Genomic DNA, 20,379 nt, shown 5'->3' on the forward strand with positions numbered 1-20,379 from the left:
CATGTCTTCCTTGTACGTTTTCCTAGGACAAGACCTTGTTTCTACACATGTTCTTGTATTCCTCCATTTTCCTTCTTTCCGTCTCTTCATTTCCCCGCTCAGTCTCTTCCCTGTTATACGATATGTTTGATCTCACGCTAGGGTGAAGACGCTGTTTCATGAACTAAGGGATTGAATTGGTTATGTTCAGAAGACAAAACAGTGCAGACATGACTGTGAAGCTCGTGAAACTGGCGTTCATCAAGAAATATTAATTATCAAGCAATCTGGTCTCCAATTAAAGCTTGGAATATCTGCTAATTGCCCTTCAATCATTTCTGCTCGACCTAACGAACATTCAACGAGAATTTAATACTAGTATTTATTCTCTGTTATGATAGGTAGTTTAGTTACCGGTAACCTGTAGACAATATAAAAACAGGAGACTAACGTGGACGCTCGTTTTCTCCTGAACTATATAAGTTGGAAAATGGAATGAATAAAAAATGTGATGAACAGATAAAAGCACACAAAGATATAATTTAAAAGAAGTAATAAGTTTAATTGTCTTTGCGCTATTCATGGATTACATTCTTCAAAATGCTGCTGAGTGGGTGTTGACACAGTGAAGTTGTTTAGCACTTATTTATTATAATAATGTTAATCAAGATTCCTGGAATGTTATAGCTAGGACATTAAATATTGACAAAGCAAGCTTGTATATATGTGATGACCTGCTGAGGTATACACCCACACACCTAAGTTACGTTAATCTCTGTTTGTGGGATTAAAGTATTCTTGATGTTAATGTGAAGCTCAGCCGCTATATTAATAACCTAAGAAACTACTAGTTGATGAAAGTTGTGATTCACAGATTTAACATTATAATCACGTGGAAGAGCAAAACCCATGGTATAACTGGAGGATGTTCCGGGGTCAACGCCCCCGCGGCCCGGTCCATGACCAGTCCTCATGGTGGCTCAGGGCCTGACGAACCCGGTTGTTACTGCTGGCCGCACACCAACCGACATACGAACCACAGCCCTGCTGGTCAGATACTGACTTTAGGTGCCTGTCCAGCTCTTTAAAACAGCTAGGGATCTATTGGTAATCTCCCATAAATATGCTAGTGATCATAAAGCACCTGGGAAATCGTGTTTGATTCAAAGAAGCTAAGGATAACTGAAATTGCTTGCTTGAAGAGTCACAGGCAAGAAGGCATCTCCTGTGAGGAATGTAACAACTCGCTTTCCTCCGTCCCTCTTTTTTCCCTTCCCCTCTCCCCTCTTACATTCCCTCACCAGAAATAGAAGAAAAACAAACAGTTGACCAACATGACACAAATGAAGTTCTCCAGTAAGCTAAGCAGTGAGGGACTCATAATATTTACATCACTTGTGGTAATATGGCTGCACACCGGCACTCTCTTGCTTTAACTCTTACTGTGCAGTTTGTTTTTCACACTTAGTGTGCTGTTTATGACACTCACAGGGAAAGTAAGTTCACTGAGACACTGATCATGTGAGTAGTCTATAAGAGTAACCCACATTTAACTATGTAAATATTTGTTTTATACAGTGAGTATGTGTCATTCTTATTGAAAACTGAAAGATATGTATACTGGTGTAGCTGACACATCCTTGACAACTTACAGTCCTATAAATCAAAGACTGGTACATAAAGGTTTTATTGGAAGTACTTTGCATCGTAAATTCTATCTTAAGTCTTTTGCTTTCCCATGAAGAGATTCCGGTGTGCACGTTTGGGACCAGTCACTCCAGTATTTTCCAGATGTAAATTATGAAGTATCTTCTCACCTACTTTCCAAAGAATACAGATGAAAGGATTTCAGGTGTTCCCAGTAATTTAGATGTTTGAGTGCACAGAAGTGAAAGTTTATTGTACGTTTTCTAGCTCAGCAGTCTGGCCTGCCTTGAAGGTAGCTGTTAGTAAACAGCAGTATTGCAGCCTGGAGAGAACAGAGACGTGAAGTGTATCATCATTGGTGTGAGAAATTATGTGGGTAAATTTTATAGAATTTCCTGAATTAACATTTCACCCCCATAACTGTGAAGAAACTTTGGTACATCAAACAATTTACACTTACTGATATTGATGTACCTGAGAGTCAAGTGGGACTTTAAGGTCACCAGGTCATAATATCCCACCTTCGTGCCCACCTTCTCAGGTCATCACGTCTCACACGTCTGGACCTTAAATTATTATTAGAACATATAGCTCTTAAAATTATTTGAAAAAATTATGCCACCAACACTGACAAATTATATGTGGACTGTATATATTCGATAATATCAATTACTTGACCTGAGTAATTTGCTTGGGTAATTTTATATAAATATAAATCAATTACATGATTGGAAAAGTATTAAGGACATTTAAATATTACTCACCAAATTAAAATTTTGGTGTCATATCCTAACGCCTCCCTTTCGGTAGGCAATTCGTATTGGCCAATATAAATTAACATGCCTGTAGTGAGAATTAATACACTGGGACACGTACATTACATGGGGTGTAAAATTCGCTTCATCAATTTCTGACGATACCGCTTCTATTACACTTTCGTCAATTTCATTTAAATATTCTGCCGATTTCCAAATTCTTTAAGAGAACTAAATCCACCTCTCATGGCGGCCACCTGGGCTGTAATCGCTCAGATTCAGTTTTCCTTTTATGACCTCTTCCCTTGGGTCAAAAAAAAAAAAAAAAGCCGAAACGACCAGCAATCAACCTTCCACACCCACCTCATCAACACTGCCCTCTTGCCATCTACACAACCCCCTCATCCCCCTCCCCCACTCGGAACCGCTCACTCGCTTCCTCACAAGTAGTTTGGTAGTTTGTGATTACCATTAATACTTCATATTTACATTACATTATATTAACACTTCACATACACAATACTAATTATAGGAAAATTTAGTAAATTTTCCAAAATTGGTTTAGCATCTTCCGTCTTGAAAATTTTAGTTTTCCTTACTGTAGTAACATTAATATTTGTGATCTTTGAAAGTAATATCTTTTGACATCATTATTCCCAAGTCTCGTATGTGAAGCTTCTGCTCTATTGAATGATTTGAGTTTGTCCTGTACTCCATTTTAGTCTTTATTTCTTCAATTCTTATATAGCAGAGCAATTGAAACTTCTCATTGAACATCATGTTGTTGTTTGATGTCCATTGGAAGAAGCTCATTCGCCGCTTGACCTGAGCAGAGTGCGGACGTGTGACTACTGCCCTCTGCTGGCCATTGGAGGAGACTTATATTTTCACAACATGGCGCAGTCTGTGAGAAGGCGTGTGCACACAGTGTGCCTTGAATTGGTGCATGGTGCAATAACGCCTCAGTCTGCACAAGTGCTTTTACCGCAAATTATCCGTGACACCTATGGCGTTGCGGATCAAGAACTGTATGGTGTGGCGCTAAATGGTGCCTATCGTATTTTCGTCAAGTTGAGATCAGCTGGAGTGTATGAACGGCTGGTTGACAAGTACCAGGACGGGAGTGTGGACGTTAATTCAGGGATACTTGTTCGACTCATCGACGTGTCTAGGCATTACACATGGGTGAAAGTCCGAAATGTGCCATTTGAGGTGGACGAGACTGACCTGCGGAATGTATTTGAACAGTATGGAACTGTACACCTGGCTATGGCTGGTAAATGGACGGATGGGGCGTATGCCGGCTTGCCGGATGGTACGTTCACACTCAAGATGACGTTGAGGCATTCCATCCCGTCTTACGTCATACTGGATGCATTTAGGATGCAGGTAATGGTGTACTACGCTGGGCAGCAGAAGACGTGTAGGTTATGTGGTGCATATGACCATATGGCAGCCCAGTGTTGGAGATGGCAGCGGAGACAGGAACTAGGTAGTGAGATGGTGAAAGAGCCAGAGCCGGAGGTGGGTCATGCTGATGAGTCACCTGTACATAGAAGTGGCACTTCCTGGAGTGAGGAAGTGGAGCGTGAGCTGCCACTGGTGGGTACCAGCCCATCACTGTCACAGTTAGTGGGATGTGAGGCATCTGCCTTGGAGACCGGGAAGACTGTGCAGAGTGGTGAAGTGCGGGTAGAGGGAGGCCTACTGGTGAACATGAAGGAAAAATCCTTTGAGAAGAAGGTTTCTGAGGATAACTTGAGGATGGTGAGGAGTCCTGTTCAGATTGAAGATGAGCAACTTGGAAGATTGGCGAACATGGCAGATGACTCGCCAGGAGTGGTGGAAGTGATTGAGGTGAATGCTGAGATTCACAGGGAGGCATCCAGTGAGTTGGAAATGGATGCGGAGAGTGTCAACCGTAAGAGGGCGGCGACATATTCTGACTCGGATGATGTTTTGACCCCGGCACAGAGACCTGGGAAAAAGCCGTGGGTTGATGTGGTGCGTGGGAGCTCTAAAGGTACGCCTGGTCCAGTGTTGGATCAGGGGAAGCCACAAGTGGGCAGTGGAGAGAAAAGTGGAAGAAGCAGACACACTGGAAGCGTGTCAGTGAAAGGTGAAATGGAGCAGAGGGTGAAATCACATAAGTAGGTTTCCGGTGCATGACAGTGAATATTAATGGATTGTGTGCGAGTGAGAAGCATCTGTGGGTAAAGGGATTTTTAAGACGTTATGCTATAGACATTGTTTTTGTGCAGGAACATAATTTCAAGCTGGGAAGGGAATTGGAGGTGGATGGGTACAGATTGTTTGTGATGTATTCGGAGCGAATGAAGGGAGGGGTGGAAATCCTGATCCGAGAGACGAGCCCGTTTGTTGTTCTTAGGAGTGAAGGGGGGGGGGTCGTGTGTTAAGAATAGATGGGTGGTGAAGAGGTGAGAGGATGACAGTTTGTGTGTATGTGCCGGCTGAGAATGATGTAAGGGTAAAGAATGAATTTGTGAATGATGTATTGGTATATTATTTGCGGTCATTACCGTCAGTGACAATAGTTGGTGGTGACTGGAACTGTGTGGTGCGAAGGAAGGATGTGGAACCGAGGGGGGCAGGGTGTTTTTTGGCAGGTTTAGGGGATCTATTGAGAGGTGTGGGATTGAGGGATATAGTTGATGGAGGGGATTGCGAGATAGAGCACACATTTCATAGAAAGGGCTATGCTGCACGAATAGATAGGTTGTATGTGACAAGGGGTGTGAGGGTGACGCGGGTGCAGACGGTGAATGTCCTTTATTCAGATCATAGGGCGGTTTATGCTGATTTAAATTGGGACAGTTTGCCTAAGAGATATTTGGGGTACTGGAAGCTGAATGTACGACTAGTGGGTGAGGGGGTGGAGGGAGGGGATTTTGAAAGTTTATGGGAGGACTTATGGGGTGGGGGTAAGAGTGCAAGCGATTTATTGGGGTGGTGGGATGGGGTTGCGAAGAGGAGGATCAGGCAATATTATGTACGAAGGGGAAAGAATGAGGCATGGATGACATATGGGCTTCAACAGTATTTAGAGGGGCAGTTGCAGGGTTGTTATGAAAGGGGCACTGTGGTAGGTGTGTATCCAATGGAGGAAATTGAAGCGTTAAGGTGGCAGATAAGAGATACGCACAATGATAGATTTGATGAGGCGAGGGTGCAAGGTGGGTTAGAGGAGGCGATTTGGGGTGACAGGCCGTCAGCCTGTGTGTTACGGGCCAGCGGAGACGCAGGTTGGCAATGGAGATTGATAAGCTGGTAGTACACGAGAACCTAGGTGGGTATACGAAGGGTCAGGAGTTGCGAACTACTGAGGGTATGAGTGGTTTCTGGATAGTTGGTTTGGAAAATATTTCCGGAGTGTAGGAGTGAACGGTGAGAATTTAGAGAGATTAGGAGAAAATGTATCTTGTGTGCTGAGTGGAAGTGATCGTATGGCATTGGGAGGGGATATTGAAGAGGGGGAGGTATGGAGAGCTTAGGAGAATATGGCGAGAGGTAAAGCGCCAGGTATAGATGGGTTACCTTGTGAATTCTATGTGAAGCATTGGAGTGTGTTGAAGGATTTTTTAGTGAACCTGGAGTTTACCTGGAGAGAGTTCCGGGGGTCAACGCCCCCGCGGCCCGGTCTGTGACCAGGCCTCCTGGTGGATCAGAGCCTGATCAACCAGGCTGTTGCTGCTGGCTGCACGCAAACCAACGTACGAGCCACAGCCCGGCTGATCAGGAACTGACTTTAGGTGCTTGTCCAGTGCCAGCTTGAAGACTGCCAGGGGTCTGTTGGTAATCCCCCTTATGTGTGCTGGGAGGCAGTTGAACAGTCTCGGGCCCCTGACACTTATTGTATGGTCTCTTAACGTGCTAGTGACACCCCTGCTTTTCATTGGGGGGATGTTGCATCATCTGCCAAGTCTTTTGCTTTCGTAGTGAGTGATTTTCGTGTGCAAGTTCAGTACTAGTCCCTCTAGGATTTTCCAGGTGTATATAATCATGTATCTCTCCCTCCTGCGTTCCAGGGAATACAGGTTTAGGAACCTCAAGCGCTCCCAGTAATTGAGGTGTTTTATCTCCGTTATGCGCGCCGTGAAAGTTCTCTGTACATTTTCTAGGTCGGCAATTTCACCTGCCTTGAAAGGTGCTGTTAGTGTGCAGCAATACTCCAGCCTAGATAGAACAAGTGACCTGAAGAGTGTCATCATGGGCTTGGCCTCCCTCGTTTTGAAGGTTCTCATTATCCATCCTGTCATTTTTCTAGCAGATGCGATTGATACAATGTTATGGTCCTTGAAGGTGAGATCCTCCGACATGATCACTCCCAGGTCTTTGACGTTGGTGTTTCGCTCTATTTTGTGGCCAGAATTTGTTTTGTACTCTGATGAAGATTTAATTTCCTCATGTTTACCATATCTGAGTAATTGAAATTTCTCATCGTTGAACTTCATATTGTTTTCTGCAGCCCACTGAAAGATTTGGTTGATGTCCGCCTGGAGCCTTGCAGTGTCTGCAATGGAAGACACTGTCATGCAGATTCGGGTGTCATCTGCAAAGGAAGACACGGTGCTGTGGCTGACATCCTTGTCTATGTCGGATATGAGGATGAGGAACAAGATGGGAGCGAGTACAGTGCCTTGTGGAACAGAGCTTTTCACCGTAGCTGCCTCGAACTTTACTCTGTTGATGACTACTCTCTGTGTTCTGTTAGTGAGGAAATTATAGATCCATCGACCGACTTTTCCTGTTATTCCTTTAGCACGCATTTTGTGCGCTATTACGCCATGGTCACACTTGTCGAAGGCTTTTGCAAAGTCTGTATATATTACATCTGCATTCTTTTTGTCTTCTAGTGCATTTAGGACCTTGTCGTAGTGATCCAATAGTTGAGACAGACAGGAGCGACCTGTTCTAAACCCATGTTGCCCTGGGTTGTGTAACTGATGGGTTTCTAGATGGGTGGTGATCTTGCTTCTTAGGACCCTTTCAAAGATTTTTATGATATGGGATGTTAGTGCTATTGGTCTGTAGTTCTTTGCTGTTGCTTTACTGCCCCCTTTGTGGAGTGGGGCTGTGTCTGTTGTTTTTAGTAACTGTGGGACGACCTCCGTGTCCATGCTCCCTCTCCATAGGATGGAAAAGGCTCGTGATAGGGGCTTCTTGCAGTTCTTGATGAACACAGAGTTCCATGAGTCTGGCCCTGGAGCAGAGTGCATGGGCATGTCATTTATCGCCTGTTCGAAGTCGTGATGAAAAGTGAGGGAAGGATGGGTGAGTTGCAGCGTACCGCAATAGTAGTTTTGATTCCAAAAGGGGAAGGCCCTACTACAGTGCAGAACTACAGGGTGTTGTCGTTATGTGCTGATTATAAGATATTCGCAAAAATCTTGGGGAACAGGCTGAAGTGCGTGATAGAGTTGTTGCGAGAGGTCAGTATGGGGTGCCTGGGAGAACAATGTATGAGGGGCATGGAATAATAAAAGATTTTGTGGAAAGTATGGAGGGGGAAAATAAAGGGGGGGAGGTGTCTTAGCATTGGATTGGCAGGCAGTGTATGATTGCGTAGAACGAGAGGCTCTGTGGCATATCTTACGGAGGCAGGGTTTTGAGGAAGAGATGGTGCATTGGATTGAGACTTTGTATAATAGGGTAGGTGTATGTGTGCAGGTGAATGGGAAATTGGGAGAGTAGGTTTCAATGGGTAGAGGCATAAGGCAGGGTTGTCCTCTGTCTCAACTGTTGTTTGCTTGTATACAGGACCCTTTTTACAGGGCAGTGGGGAAATGTTTAGGGGTGGATCGTGGTGTGGAGAATGGAGGGATGGGAATAATAGGGTATGTGGATGATACAACAATTCTAATGAGCAGGGAGGAAAGTTTACATGAGGTGGAGGATGTGATTGGTGGTTTTGAAGGAGTTACAGGTTTAAAAGTGAATGTGGAGAAATCGAAATTATTGGTCTTAGGGAATTGGGTAGGGAGGGCGAGATGGGAAACAGCTGTGCGTTGGTGTGTGGTGGATAGACTAAAGTTGTGTGGGATAATTTATATGGGGAATGCCGGGAAGGCACGGATGGTTAATTCTGGGAGGGCAGTGGATAGGTTGGTGGGTAGGTTAAATGTTTGGAGACCCATGCATTTGACGATACATCAACGTGTAATAGTGGTGAATGTAATGTTATATAGTATGGTCTGGCATGTGGCAGCAGTATATCCGTTGGCAGGACCGGACATAACAAGAATGCTAAAAAAGGTTTTTCGTTATATATGGGGTTCTGGGTGTGACTGATTGGGTAGGAGTGTTGTTATGCTACCAGTCGACAAAGGTGGATTGGGTTTAATAGATATAAGATTAAGGGTTAAGTGTATATATTTGAAGAGGGGGTTTCTCCGAGTGGAAGGTCGTGTGGGGAAGGGTGTGCAAGCATTATATGAGGAGGCACGAAGGTGGTGGGTAGGATCAGAGATGAAAGAGTGTGAGGATGTGCTGCGAGCTTTATTGTATGTTAGAGATCCGTCTAGGATACGGGTGGGTGTTCTGGAGCGTGCTGTAGGGGTGAGGGTGATTGCGAATGTTGAGGGCATATACCCAATGTATGCATGGGGAGACATTTGGGTAAGGTTGCGGTTGGTGCCATCAGACCAAGAGTGAGAGAGGTAATGTTTCGTTTCCTTCATGGAATATTGCCGTCTGGTGTGGTGCTTCGGGAGAGAGGGTTGATGGTGGAGGACGTATGTAGGGGGTGTGGGGATAGGGAGACAGCTTTTCATGTAGTATATTTTTGTAAAAATTTGGAGTGTATATGGGAGTGGATGGGTGGGATTTTGAGGAGGGTGGGTGGGGGAGGGATATCGGTATCAAGGGCATTGAGTTTAGATGTGGGAGGTGTGGAAGAGTCTGTGCAGCGTGCTTTGGTGTACATCATAACGGATTTTGTTTTCGTATCATGGGCCATGAGGGGTAATGGGGATTGGGTGGTGCGAAAGAAGGTATTGGCTGCAACAATGTACAAAACACTTAGTCGTAATAGGGGGATATAAGGAAGTAGATGGGAAAGGGCTTTTCCTGAAGGATATCGAAGTATGAATGTCAGAGGTTTGTTGGCGGAGTGAGAAAAAAAAGGGGGGGGGATGTGTTAGGAATTTCAGGGGTTGCACCGGGCTCGTCTCAGAATTTGGGAATGTATGAGGAGTTCCTTGATATGGTGTGAAATGGCAGTGTAGTTGTGGAGTGTGTTTTAAGTAAGTTTGTGATGGTTCGTAAGGGAAAAGTTGTTAAGACTTTTATGGACATGGAAATGAGCAATATTTGTGTGAATGTGAAAAGTATACGGTCATACTCAGGATGGTTTACTGATGTATGCAATCGATAAGTTAAATTTGGAATAGGTTGTAATGTATTATCAGGACTGGTGGTTGTATCAAAGCAAAGGACATGCGGGTGTGATAAATATGTCTGTGTACCAAATGTACTGCTAATAATGAGATAATGTAATGTGTGTGATTTTTATCATACATCAAGTGTATATAGCAGTATGTAAGAGAGAATTTCATGTACTCAGTATGGGTTGTATATTAGTATTCGGTGAAGTTCAATGAATATTATTGACGTGATGGGTATATAAGGACATGTGTTCATGTACAATGTGTTATGCAAGAAAGGTATAAAATACCGACAATATGAAAGTTAAGACACATGTGCAACATCTGGATATCTTTATTGTAGACGTTTCGCCATCCAGTGGCTTTATCAATACAGATTCTAGGACATAATAGGAAGACAGTAGAACTATATACAAAAGATGAGGTAATCAGTCCCTCGGCCTTGGAGTTAGTGTTCACAGCATCGTGGTGGAGGAGAATCTGGAGCAAAAGCAAGAAGACTGGCGGTTATATAGGCGTCAGTGGATAGGGACGGGCAGCAGACGAGGGCATAGTCACTGGTAGGCGGGATTCCCCAGTGGAAGTAGGTCCTTCCCAAAGAGATGGGTTAGTTGCAGCAGCCGTGAAGAAGGTCTTGTAGATGTCCTCTGAACCAAGATTCCATGATGTTGCAGTGTCTGACAAGTTGTGCAAGAAAGGTATAAAATACCGACAATATGAAAGTTAAGACACATGTGCAACATCTGGATATCTTTATTGTAGACGTTTCGCCATCCAGTGGCTTTATCAATACAGATTCTAGGACATAATAGGAAGACAGTAGAACTATATACAAAAGATGAGGTAATCAGTCCCTCGGCCTTGGAGTTAGTGTTCACAGCATCGTGGTGGAGGAGAATCTGGAGCAAAAGCAAGAAGACTGGCGGTTATATAGGCGTCAGTGGATAGGGACGGGCAGCAGACGAGGGCATAGTCACTGGTAGGCGGGATTCCCCAGTGGAAGTAGGTCCTTCCCAAAGAGATGGGTTAGTTGCAGCAGCCGTGAAGAAGGTCTTGTAGATGTCCAGATTCTCCTCCACCACGATGCTGTGAACACTAACTCCAAGGCCGAGGGACTGATTACCTCATCTTTTGTATATAGTTCTACTGTCTTCCTATTATGTCCTAGAATCTGTATTGATAAAGCCACTGGATGGCGAAACGTCTACAAAAAAGATATCCAGATGTTGCACATGTGTCTTAACTTTCATACAATGTGTTAAGTAGGGTTAGGATGGTGATGCAAGAAATGCTGCTGTTTATAGAATAAGAATATAGTACTTGTTTAAGTTAATGTTTAATAGTAATGACTATGTATATTTTATTATATGGTAGAAGTTTGTTACTTAAAAATTGAAATTATATTTGAAAAATATTACTAAATATACGTGATTGTGTAAGTTCGCTTGTAGGATGTAGTGTTTGTTCACTTGTAGGATGATGTAGTGTTTGTTCGCTTGTAGGATGATGTAGTGTTCGCTTGTAGGATGATGTAGTGTTCACTTGTAGGATGATGTAGTGTTTGTTCGCTTGTAGGATGTAGTGTTTGTTCGCTTGTAGGATGATGTAGTGTTTGTTCGCTTGTAGGATGATGTAGTGTTTGTTCGCTTGTAGGATGATGTAGTGTTTGTTCGCTTGTAGGATGATGTAGTGTTTGTTCGCTTGTAGGATGATGTAGTGTTCGCTTGTAGGATGATGTAGTGTTTGTTCGCTTGTAGGATGATGTAGTGTTTGTTCGCTTGTAGGATGATGTAGTGTTTGTTCGCTTGTAGGATGATGTAGTGTTTGTTCGCTTGTAGGATGATGTAGTGTTTGTTCGCTTGTGGGATGATGTAGTGTTTGTTCGCTTGTAGGATGTAGTGTTCGCTTGTAGGATGTAGTGTTTGTTCGCTTGTAGGATGATGTAGTGTTTGTTCGCTTGTAGGATGATGTAGTGTTTGTTCGCTTGTAGGATGTAGTGTTTGTTCGCTTGTGGGATGTAGTGTTTGTTCGCTTGTAGGATGTAGTGTTTGTTCGCTTGTAGGATGATGTAGTGTTTGTTCGCTTGTAGGATGATGTAGTGTTTGTTCGCTTGTAGGATGATGTAGTGTTTGTTCGCTTGTAGGATGTAGTGTTTGTTCGCTTGTAGGATGATGTAGTGTTTGTTCGCTTGTAGGTTGTAGTGTTTGTTCGCTTGTAGGATGATGTAGTGTTTGTTCGCTTGTAGGATGATGTAGTGCTTGTTCGCTTGTAGGATGATGTAGTGTTTGTTTGCTTGTAGGATGATGTAGTGTTTGTTCGCTTCTAGGATGATGTAGTGTTTGTTCGCTTGTAGGATGATGTAGTGCTTGTTCGCTTGTAGGATGATGTAGTGTTTGTTCGCTTGTAGGATGATGTAGTGTTTGTTCGCTTGTAGGATGATGTAGTGTTTGTTCGCTTGTAGGATGATGTAGTGTTTGTTCGCTTGTAGGATGATGTAGTGTTTGTTCGCTTGTAGGATGATGTAGTGTTTGTTCGCTTGTAGGATGAATGTAGTGTTTGTTCGCTTGTAGGATGATGTAGTGTTTGTTCGCTTGTAGGATGAATGTAGTGTTTGTTCGCTTGTAGGATGATGTAGTGTTTGTTCGCTTGTAGGATGAATGTAGTGTTTGTTCGCTTGTAGGATGATGTAGTGTTTGTTCGCTTGTAGGATGTAGTGTTTGTTCGCTTGTAGGATGTAGTGTTCGCTTGTAGGATGAATGTAGTGTTTGTTCGCTTGTGGGATGATGTAGTGTTTGTTCGCTTGTAGGATGAATGTAGTGTTTGTTCGCTTGTAGGATGTAGTGTTTGTTCGCTTGTAGGATGTAGTGTTCGCTTGTAGGATGAATGTAGTGTTTGTTTGCTTGTAGGATGATGTAGTGTTTGTTCGCTTGTAGGATGATGTAGTGTTTGTTCGCTTGTAGGATGTAGTGTTTGTTCGCTTGTAGGATGATGTAGTGTTTGTTCGCTTGTAGGATGATGTAGTGTTTGTTCGCTTGTAGGATGTAGTGTTCGCTTGTAGGATGATGTAGTGTTCGCTTGTAGGATGATGTAGTGTTCGCTTGTAGGATGATGTAGTGTTCGCTTGTAGGATGATGTAGTGTTCGCTTGTAGGATGATGTAGTGTTCGCTTGTAGGATGATGTAGTGTTCGCTTGTAGGATGATGTAGTGTTCGCTTGTAGGATGATGTAGTGTTCGCTTGTAGGATGATGTAGTGTTCGCTTGTAGGATGATGTAGTGTTCGCTTGTAGGATGATGTAGTGTATGGAAGTGAGGTGGAACGAATCATTTGTTATATTATACTGTGTTTAGTTTTTCTGTGGTGAGGTGTGGAGATTGTTATTTTCTAACCTTTATTTGTTTCGTAATTTTTGAGGTGTTATGTATTTGTATATGAAGTTTAATATACAACAATAATAAGTGTGTAAAATTTTTTTGGATAATTGAGAATGTCTTCGTACATACAGTTTTATGTAAAATGTAAATACGTGTGACATTCTTTGGGTTATATTGCATATTGTGTTTATGGCTGTAATTTTGGATGTAATAAACCCACCTGTATTTGAAGCTGTGGGCTGTCTTTAGTTTAGTTAAATGTATGTTATGTGTGATGGTTGGTTTTTTTTTGGGGGGGTATCAAACTTTTTTAGTTGAACGTGTGTTTTCTTATGTATAAGTTTAGTGCTAAGGTAGGGAATGTGGAGCTTTTTGTTGTTATATATAATGGTTACGTTTCATTGTTTACATTGTCTACAAGTATAATTGTGTATTGCGTTTTTAAATAAAATATAAAAATAATTATTCCTAAGTCTCGTACGTGAAGCTTCTGCTCTATAGAATGATTTGAGTTTGTCCTGTACTCCGTTTTAGTCTTTATTTCTTCAATTCTTATATAGCGGAGCAATTAAAACTTGTTCTCATTGAACATCATGTTGTTGTTTGATGTCCATTGGAAGACTTTATATATTATATCCTCTTGAAGATTCACCATGTCTTGGATGAACGCCATCTTATGTAATGGAGAGAAATATATGGGAGAATGTCTTGTATATTTGCTCACATGTTTAACTATACACACTGCTTATTCTGGTCACTATATGAATTGAAAGAACTTCCCACGAGTTGAGATTACTCAGTAAATATCCTAAGACTATACATGTCTTCGAAATATTTCAGAAAATATATTATTTGTTAATCTCGGTTAGGTTAATTATGTTAACATTTATTTAAGCTGAACGCTAAAGCGAAATAAAATAGTGAATTACACATGTCTGACAGGCGTATTACAGTATCTTAAGTGCGTTTTCTGTGGAATGATAAAAAAGTTTGAGAATGGGTTGTTTGTAGGCTACACAGCCACCATGATGACGTCACCACCTGACATTACAATGTCCGTCCGTGGGAGTAGTGATGTCTTCTGTTACGCCAGTTAAACATATATCATGGTAACTACTGTAATGGTACTTGTGTGAGGCTTGAGGGTGGTGGCCGCTGCTCCCAGGATGTGGGTGCTGGTATAGCTATTATTATATTTAGGGGAAGCTCTAAACCCATAGGGGTCATACAGCACCTGGGAATGGAGGAGGGGGACAATCAAGTTTGATGCAGGGAAGGGGAGGTCAGTTCTTTATACCAAGAGTTCCTTACCAACATCAAGGAGCCTCCCTTGAGGGTACTGCTATAGCTAGCCAACCCGTCCCCTTCACACGGCGTTCATTTTCTGACATGCCTTCGTTAGTCAATTCATTAACAGTGAAAACAGCGTATATAATTAAATAGTAGTTATTTAAATTAGGTTACAGTAGTTTCATTTAACTTGGGCATCAAGTACGAGACTTGTGAACCTGAGGAAAGTTTCCAGGAAATACTTCTTGATATACCTATGACCACTACAGTCTTGGGCCTCTTGATGTACTCATAGCATCCCTACTTTTCATGAAGGGTATTTTGCAGCGTCTGCCGAACCTTTTGCTTTCGTTGAGAGTGATTTCTGTGTGTAGATTTGGGACCAATTCCTCTAGGATTTTCCAAGTGTATAGTGTAATGCATCTATATCGCTTACATTCCAGGAGCTTCAAACGTTCCCACTTATTTAGGTATTTTGCCGAATTTATACGTGCAGTACATTCTTTAGTTCTGCAGTTTTGACTGCCTTAAAAAGCGGCTGCAGATGTACAAGAAGATTCCAGCTTAGAGAGAACAAGAGACTTAAAGAGGACCATGTCGCCTGGGCATCTGTTGTTTTGAAGGTTCTCATTATCCATCCTATAATTTTTTTTCTCGGTTGTGATAACAATACTGTTATCCTTGAACGTGGGATCATTCGACATTATCACTTATAATTCTTAACCCAACGCAACCCAATGTGCACTCACGAGACATTGCTTGGGTGTTGGTGTTATCTGATGGTTTGTCACTGGACCGGCGAATCACGCCGGTATAATTTACCTGATACATTCTGCCTACCTGAAGTCTGCCTGGAGAGTGTTCGGTCTGGGACCGGCCCCCGTAGCCTAGTTCCAGACCAGGCCTCCCGGTGGATTGCCCTGATCAACCAGGCTATGACGTTCAAAGAATTTTTGTGTGCCTCCCATAAAATATATATATTTTTTGCCACCGTAATATCTCCCCCCCCCCCAAAAAAAAGAACCAGTTTTACCGAAGGTAGATAGCCTGTATTACAAAAATTAATTTTAAGAATTAATTCGTTGGAGCCCCTAAACTCAATATTAACCGGCCGCTGTCCCATATATCCATCACAGTTTTTCCCTCAAGGAAGGTTCCTTCACGTTGGTGAGGGGCTTTTGATCTAGGGAGTTGAATCTGTGCTCCAGTTCCCCGAATTAAGCCTGAATACCTTCCACATATCCCCCACAGGCGCTGCATAATCCTACGGGTGTAGCGCTCCCCCTTTATAATAATAATCCATCACAGTTCGGTTGATTTTGCACTTGGCGGACGTAGTAATCCAGTTTCCTCTTCCATACTACGGCACTTATTCCTGCAATTATCTCTGATATTTTCTGGCGTTCTCTTATTGAGCTCGTGGAACCTTTATTTTTTACTGGGGTTTATTTTACACTTCTCTCCTCTCTTACTCCATGACGTTGTTATGGTAGTGTGTAGGTTCGAGAATAGACCCCTCAAGTATCTTCCACGTATATATTGTCATGTAACTTCTCTGCTCCAGAAAGTATATATTCGATGCTTTCATGCATTCCTAGTAGTTTAACTGTTTTATTGGTTCTCTGTTGGCAGTGAATGATCTTTACATTTGTTCCAGTTCTGATACGTCTCCTGCCTTGAATGGCGCTGTCAGTACCGAACAGTATTTTAAGGGAGTAAGCACAAGTGATTTAGTGTCACCATTGGCATCATTTCTCCTATTTGAAAGTTCTCGTTTTCCACTCCTTCATTTTTCTGGCTTTCCTTAAGATTTTATACAGAGTGTATATTACTAGTTATGAAGTATGTAGCGCCAATGTGACGTACCAGCCTCGTGAAACATTGGAAAGTTGCACACGCTATAAAAAACTAACCCCGAGGCTTAAGAAAATGCCTTATAAGGGGAAACTAAATTAAATTAATTTTGCAATTTTAGAAGAGAGGATGACTTGGGGCAACATGATTATGACATATAAGATACAGAGAAGCATGGGCAGAACGGAGATAGGACATAGTGGGAAACTGAAAATGTTGCAGGGATGTTATAAAACATTTCTTCAGTTTTAGAGGGGTACAGAAGTGGAAAGAGTTGGATGAGGAAGTGGTGGAGTCATTCAAAAGTGCAAGATGAGTACCACAGACTGGCTGATCAGGAAATATTTGGAGCAATTTGCTAATCGTCCTACTCAAGAGAGTTAGGGAGTGTGTTGGAAATACACCTTTATATTTGAAAGAAATGTGTTGAAAAGCTTTGATTTTATGCATTTTGAATTACAAATATGCAGTGTATGTTAGTGTACTTGCTGCATCTCTTAGTATCCACCCACATCCTGCTCTCTCTCTCTGCTCATGAATGTAACAGCCAGCTGAGAGAGAAGTCTAAGCACATCTGGTTATGTTGTATATTATCAGCTACAGTCTGGTAGTGTCACTAGTTTCCAGTCTCAATAATTTCTCCTCTTAATACAAAATTCATTTTTAAAAGTGTGTATGTCAATTACGGAACGATCTAAGTCGACCATAAAAATAAATGTTATTTATAAATTAGAATAATTTAACGTTAATGTATTTAACTGTACATGAATAAATTACATAAACGGGAGCGGGCCACCAACAGCCTGGTTGAACAATCATCAGGAAAGTTTGGCCCTAGGCCGGGCTCTGAAGGTAGAAAAACCATAGTAACCGGTCACAGGTATATCACAGGCCCCGTGGCCTGGCTGGCAAAGCTCTCGCTTCACACGCTGAGGGTCCGGGTTCGATTCCTGGCGGGGTGAAAACATTCGATGCGTTTCCTTACACCTGTTGTCCTGTTCACCTAGCAGCAGGTAGGTACCTGGGTGTTAGTCGACTGGTGCGGGTCGCATCCTGGGGGACAAGATAAGGACCACAGTGGATATGAGACAGTCCTCGATGACGCACTGCCTTTCTTGGGTTATCCTGGGTGGCTAACCCTCCGGGGTTAAAAATCCGAACACAATCTCATCTTACAAGAAGCGTAAATATGAGCAGTGAGCTATAAAGCATCGTTTAATTCGTTGTAAACCAGACGCTTCTGATAGTGTAAGGATGGAGGTAGCAGCATACTTCTCAAAGTACTAAAATTGTAGCAGTATTGGAGACTACAGAGTGGATATTGTAGAAAAACCTGACCAGTGTTGTTGCCATGTGTGTGTTAACCCCTGAAATGTGGCAGAATCTGACAGTAAATTTCCTGTGTATATGGCAGAATTTTGAAGAAAAACTCTTACAGAAGGAGTGTATTTTTATGAATGACAGAAGACTAATATAGGTGGAAGCTGATAAAAACTTCACATTTTATGCTATGTTGAAGTTGACGAGAAAATGAATACTCGTCGGCGGTATATTATCAGTTACAATATACTGCCGATGCTGTTTATGTTTTACAATTTATCGACGACAAATTATGATTTTTTTATTTGTTATTGTTTTAAATGGTTGTCACTATGTACACTAGTTGATGATACTAGATGTGTTTTGGTGGCTTAGCCCAATATTGCTCCCCTTGGAATATGCAGTATAACTTGGTGTTAATAATTGATTTTATTCCCTTTTTATCACCTTGGTCTTCTAACACTATGTACAAGGAATACTTATGATATTACAATTGCTTCCAGGCTTAATACCCATCAAAATAGGGAAATAAGTCACATTGTATTGGGTTATCTTAGGTTAAATATACATATGCTTTTTTGTTTTTTTACTAAATTCTACTGTTAATATCATGAAATTGTAAGGAATTTAGAATGAATGAGGAATCTTCCTGGCAGTTCAACACCCTGTTTGCTGGTAGGGAAGCTGGCGGTGGAACACCAGGTCCTGGTTCCATTGTTAACTTATACTAGTTAGAGTGTTGTCCAAAGTGCACGCCGCGGAGGACCCGTCCGGTGTTAGATTTGTTTGTTCAAAGGCATGAAGAAGTTGTAGAAGACCAAAACACTTGTCCTGAGGACAAAAAATTATGCGTACTAATACGTCGGACACACTCATTACTTGCGTACTAGCACGTTGAACACGCTTATTACTTGCATACTAGTATGTTGGATACAGTTGAAAGTAATGTTAAGTGTTGACTGGAGTCATCCGGGTTACTCAACTCGGGTGATAGTAACCAGTCTCGGTATCAAAATAATCATGATAACTATATAGGATATGCAATTGTTGACCAAGATAAGTTATCTTGACTAGAGCTGATTGATGCGAACATAAATTGATTCGTGTAATGTTATTTGAGTGACTCGTTTTCCGTATTGTCCTAACCATATTCAGACAACTGAGAATTTAGTACAAGACCTACAGTATAACATTAATAATCCATCTTTATATATTCATTTAATGAAACTTTTTTAAATCCAAGATATATTGAGACGTAAATCATGTGTGCTGACGTCATGTCAGATCTGCACATGTGCTTAATAATCACAAATCTTCCAATTTGCAAAGTAGCATTTACAGATTTACACTAAAGATAGTTTTGTATTTGTTTTCTTAACATAATGTGACCTTGAGAGGGTTCTAGATGTGCTACCACCGGCATCCTCACACATAGTATGGCTGACATCGTTAAACATTTAAGGTCACAAATATCTCACGTAATGACACGTAAAGCGCACATAATACTACTACTAGTAGTAGTAGTAGTTATACTAGCAGCAGTAGCACCATTATATTTATGGGAAGTGCAAAACCCTTTGAGAGTCAAACAGCCTGAGGAATGAGAGGTAATCATATTTGTTCTAAGGGAAAAAACTGTACTACCCATACGGATTTAGTGCATATTTTTAAATAATAATAATAAGACTAGAAAGAAGGATGGTAGTTGCAATTCCTTGGGCCCTTTAACAGCACTGAACAGTCGTACAAGCCTCAAGGATTCTTCACCTCACTTGTACTTTTATATAGTAGAGGCTTCATACAAGACCTGTTATTGTCGAGGAAGATGGTGTTACCAAGAATTACTTCAACTGCGATCATTCATCGCCAGGCAGCCAGGTCTCAGACCAGATGTCATGGTGGGTCTGGCTGCTGGTGTTCGCTGCATGATGTTCGCACCACAGCTCCGCTGATCAAGAACCTGTTTTTTTTTTTTTTCAGCGGAACTCTTCCAGTTTCCTCCTGACAAGCAGCAGCCTGTCCTCCAGTTAAGACAGTCACTTTTCCATGAATTGCCGTGCGTGCATTTCTGCTCAAATGAACTTTCAGTAAAATAAATATATGATATTCTCAGGTTAACATCATGTATGTTAACCTACATTTTCGTATAATTATCCATCACTAACAAAATAAAAAAAATTAGTAGCTTACGTCTGGCACCTCGGGTCGTGTCAGAAATTTTCCTTCATGTATTTTCGCACGTAGGGTAAGAAATGTGATGAATAGGTTACTCAAAGATAGCTAGGAGTATAGTGATCATTTACCTTATATATGATGGGAGGATGTTAAAAAAAAACTTGAACCCTCCGTGCAAAGTGATTTGTTTATTCATTGCACCCCAGCTTTTCCTTGAGATATTTTGTACATCATCCGTGTCTCCTGTTCTAGTTAGCGGTTATTTCAGAATGCATATCTTGAAGGAATCCTTCCTGCATTTTTCAGGTGTAAATTATGATATATCGTTCTCGTCTGCACTCCAGAGAGAGAATACTTTGAGGGATTTTTAGTCGTTTCCAAAAGTTTTTGTTTGAATTGATATTGACTGTATAAGTTGCTTCTGTACTTTGTTAGTCTTGCTTGTTGACACTTGAAGTTCCTTGGAAGGTAGGCCAGAAAGATGCAACATGATCTACAATTTGTAACTTTTGGAGGGACTGGTCCTGCATACTGAAATCACTCTATATGAAAGCAAGAGATTTGGCAGAGGATGCAAAAACAC

General features: G+C 41.8%; 1 long non-coding RNA gene across 1 annotated transcript; it reads right to left on the minus strand.

Annotated features, from left to right (window-relative positions):
- Positions 1–855: 855 nt before the first annotated feature.
- Positions 856–2,729, minus strand: LOC138854624 (uncharacterized). The gene is made up of 3 exons (XR_011393821.1): positions 2,391–2,729; positions 2,087–2,192; positions 856–1,948 (listed from the first exon to the last, which is right to left on the minus strand). It is a non-coding gene; the product is annotated as an uncharacterized lncRNA (long non-coding RNA).
- Between the last annotated feature and the right edge of the window lie 17,650 nt (positions 2,730–20,379).

This window comes from Cherax quadricarinatus, chromosome 65, assembly GCF_038502225.1.
Source record: "Cherax quadricarinatus isolate ZL_2023a chromosome 65, ASM3850222v1, whole genome shotgun sequence".
NCBI lineage: Eukaryota > Metazoa > Arthropoda > Malacostraca > Decapoda > Parastacidae > Cherax > Cherax quadricarinatus.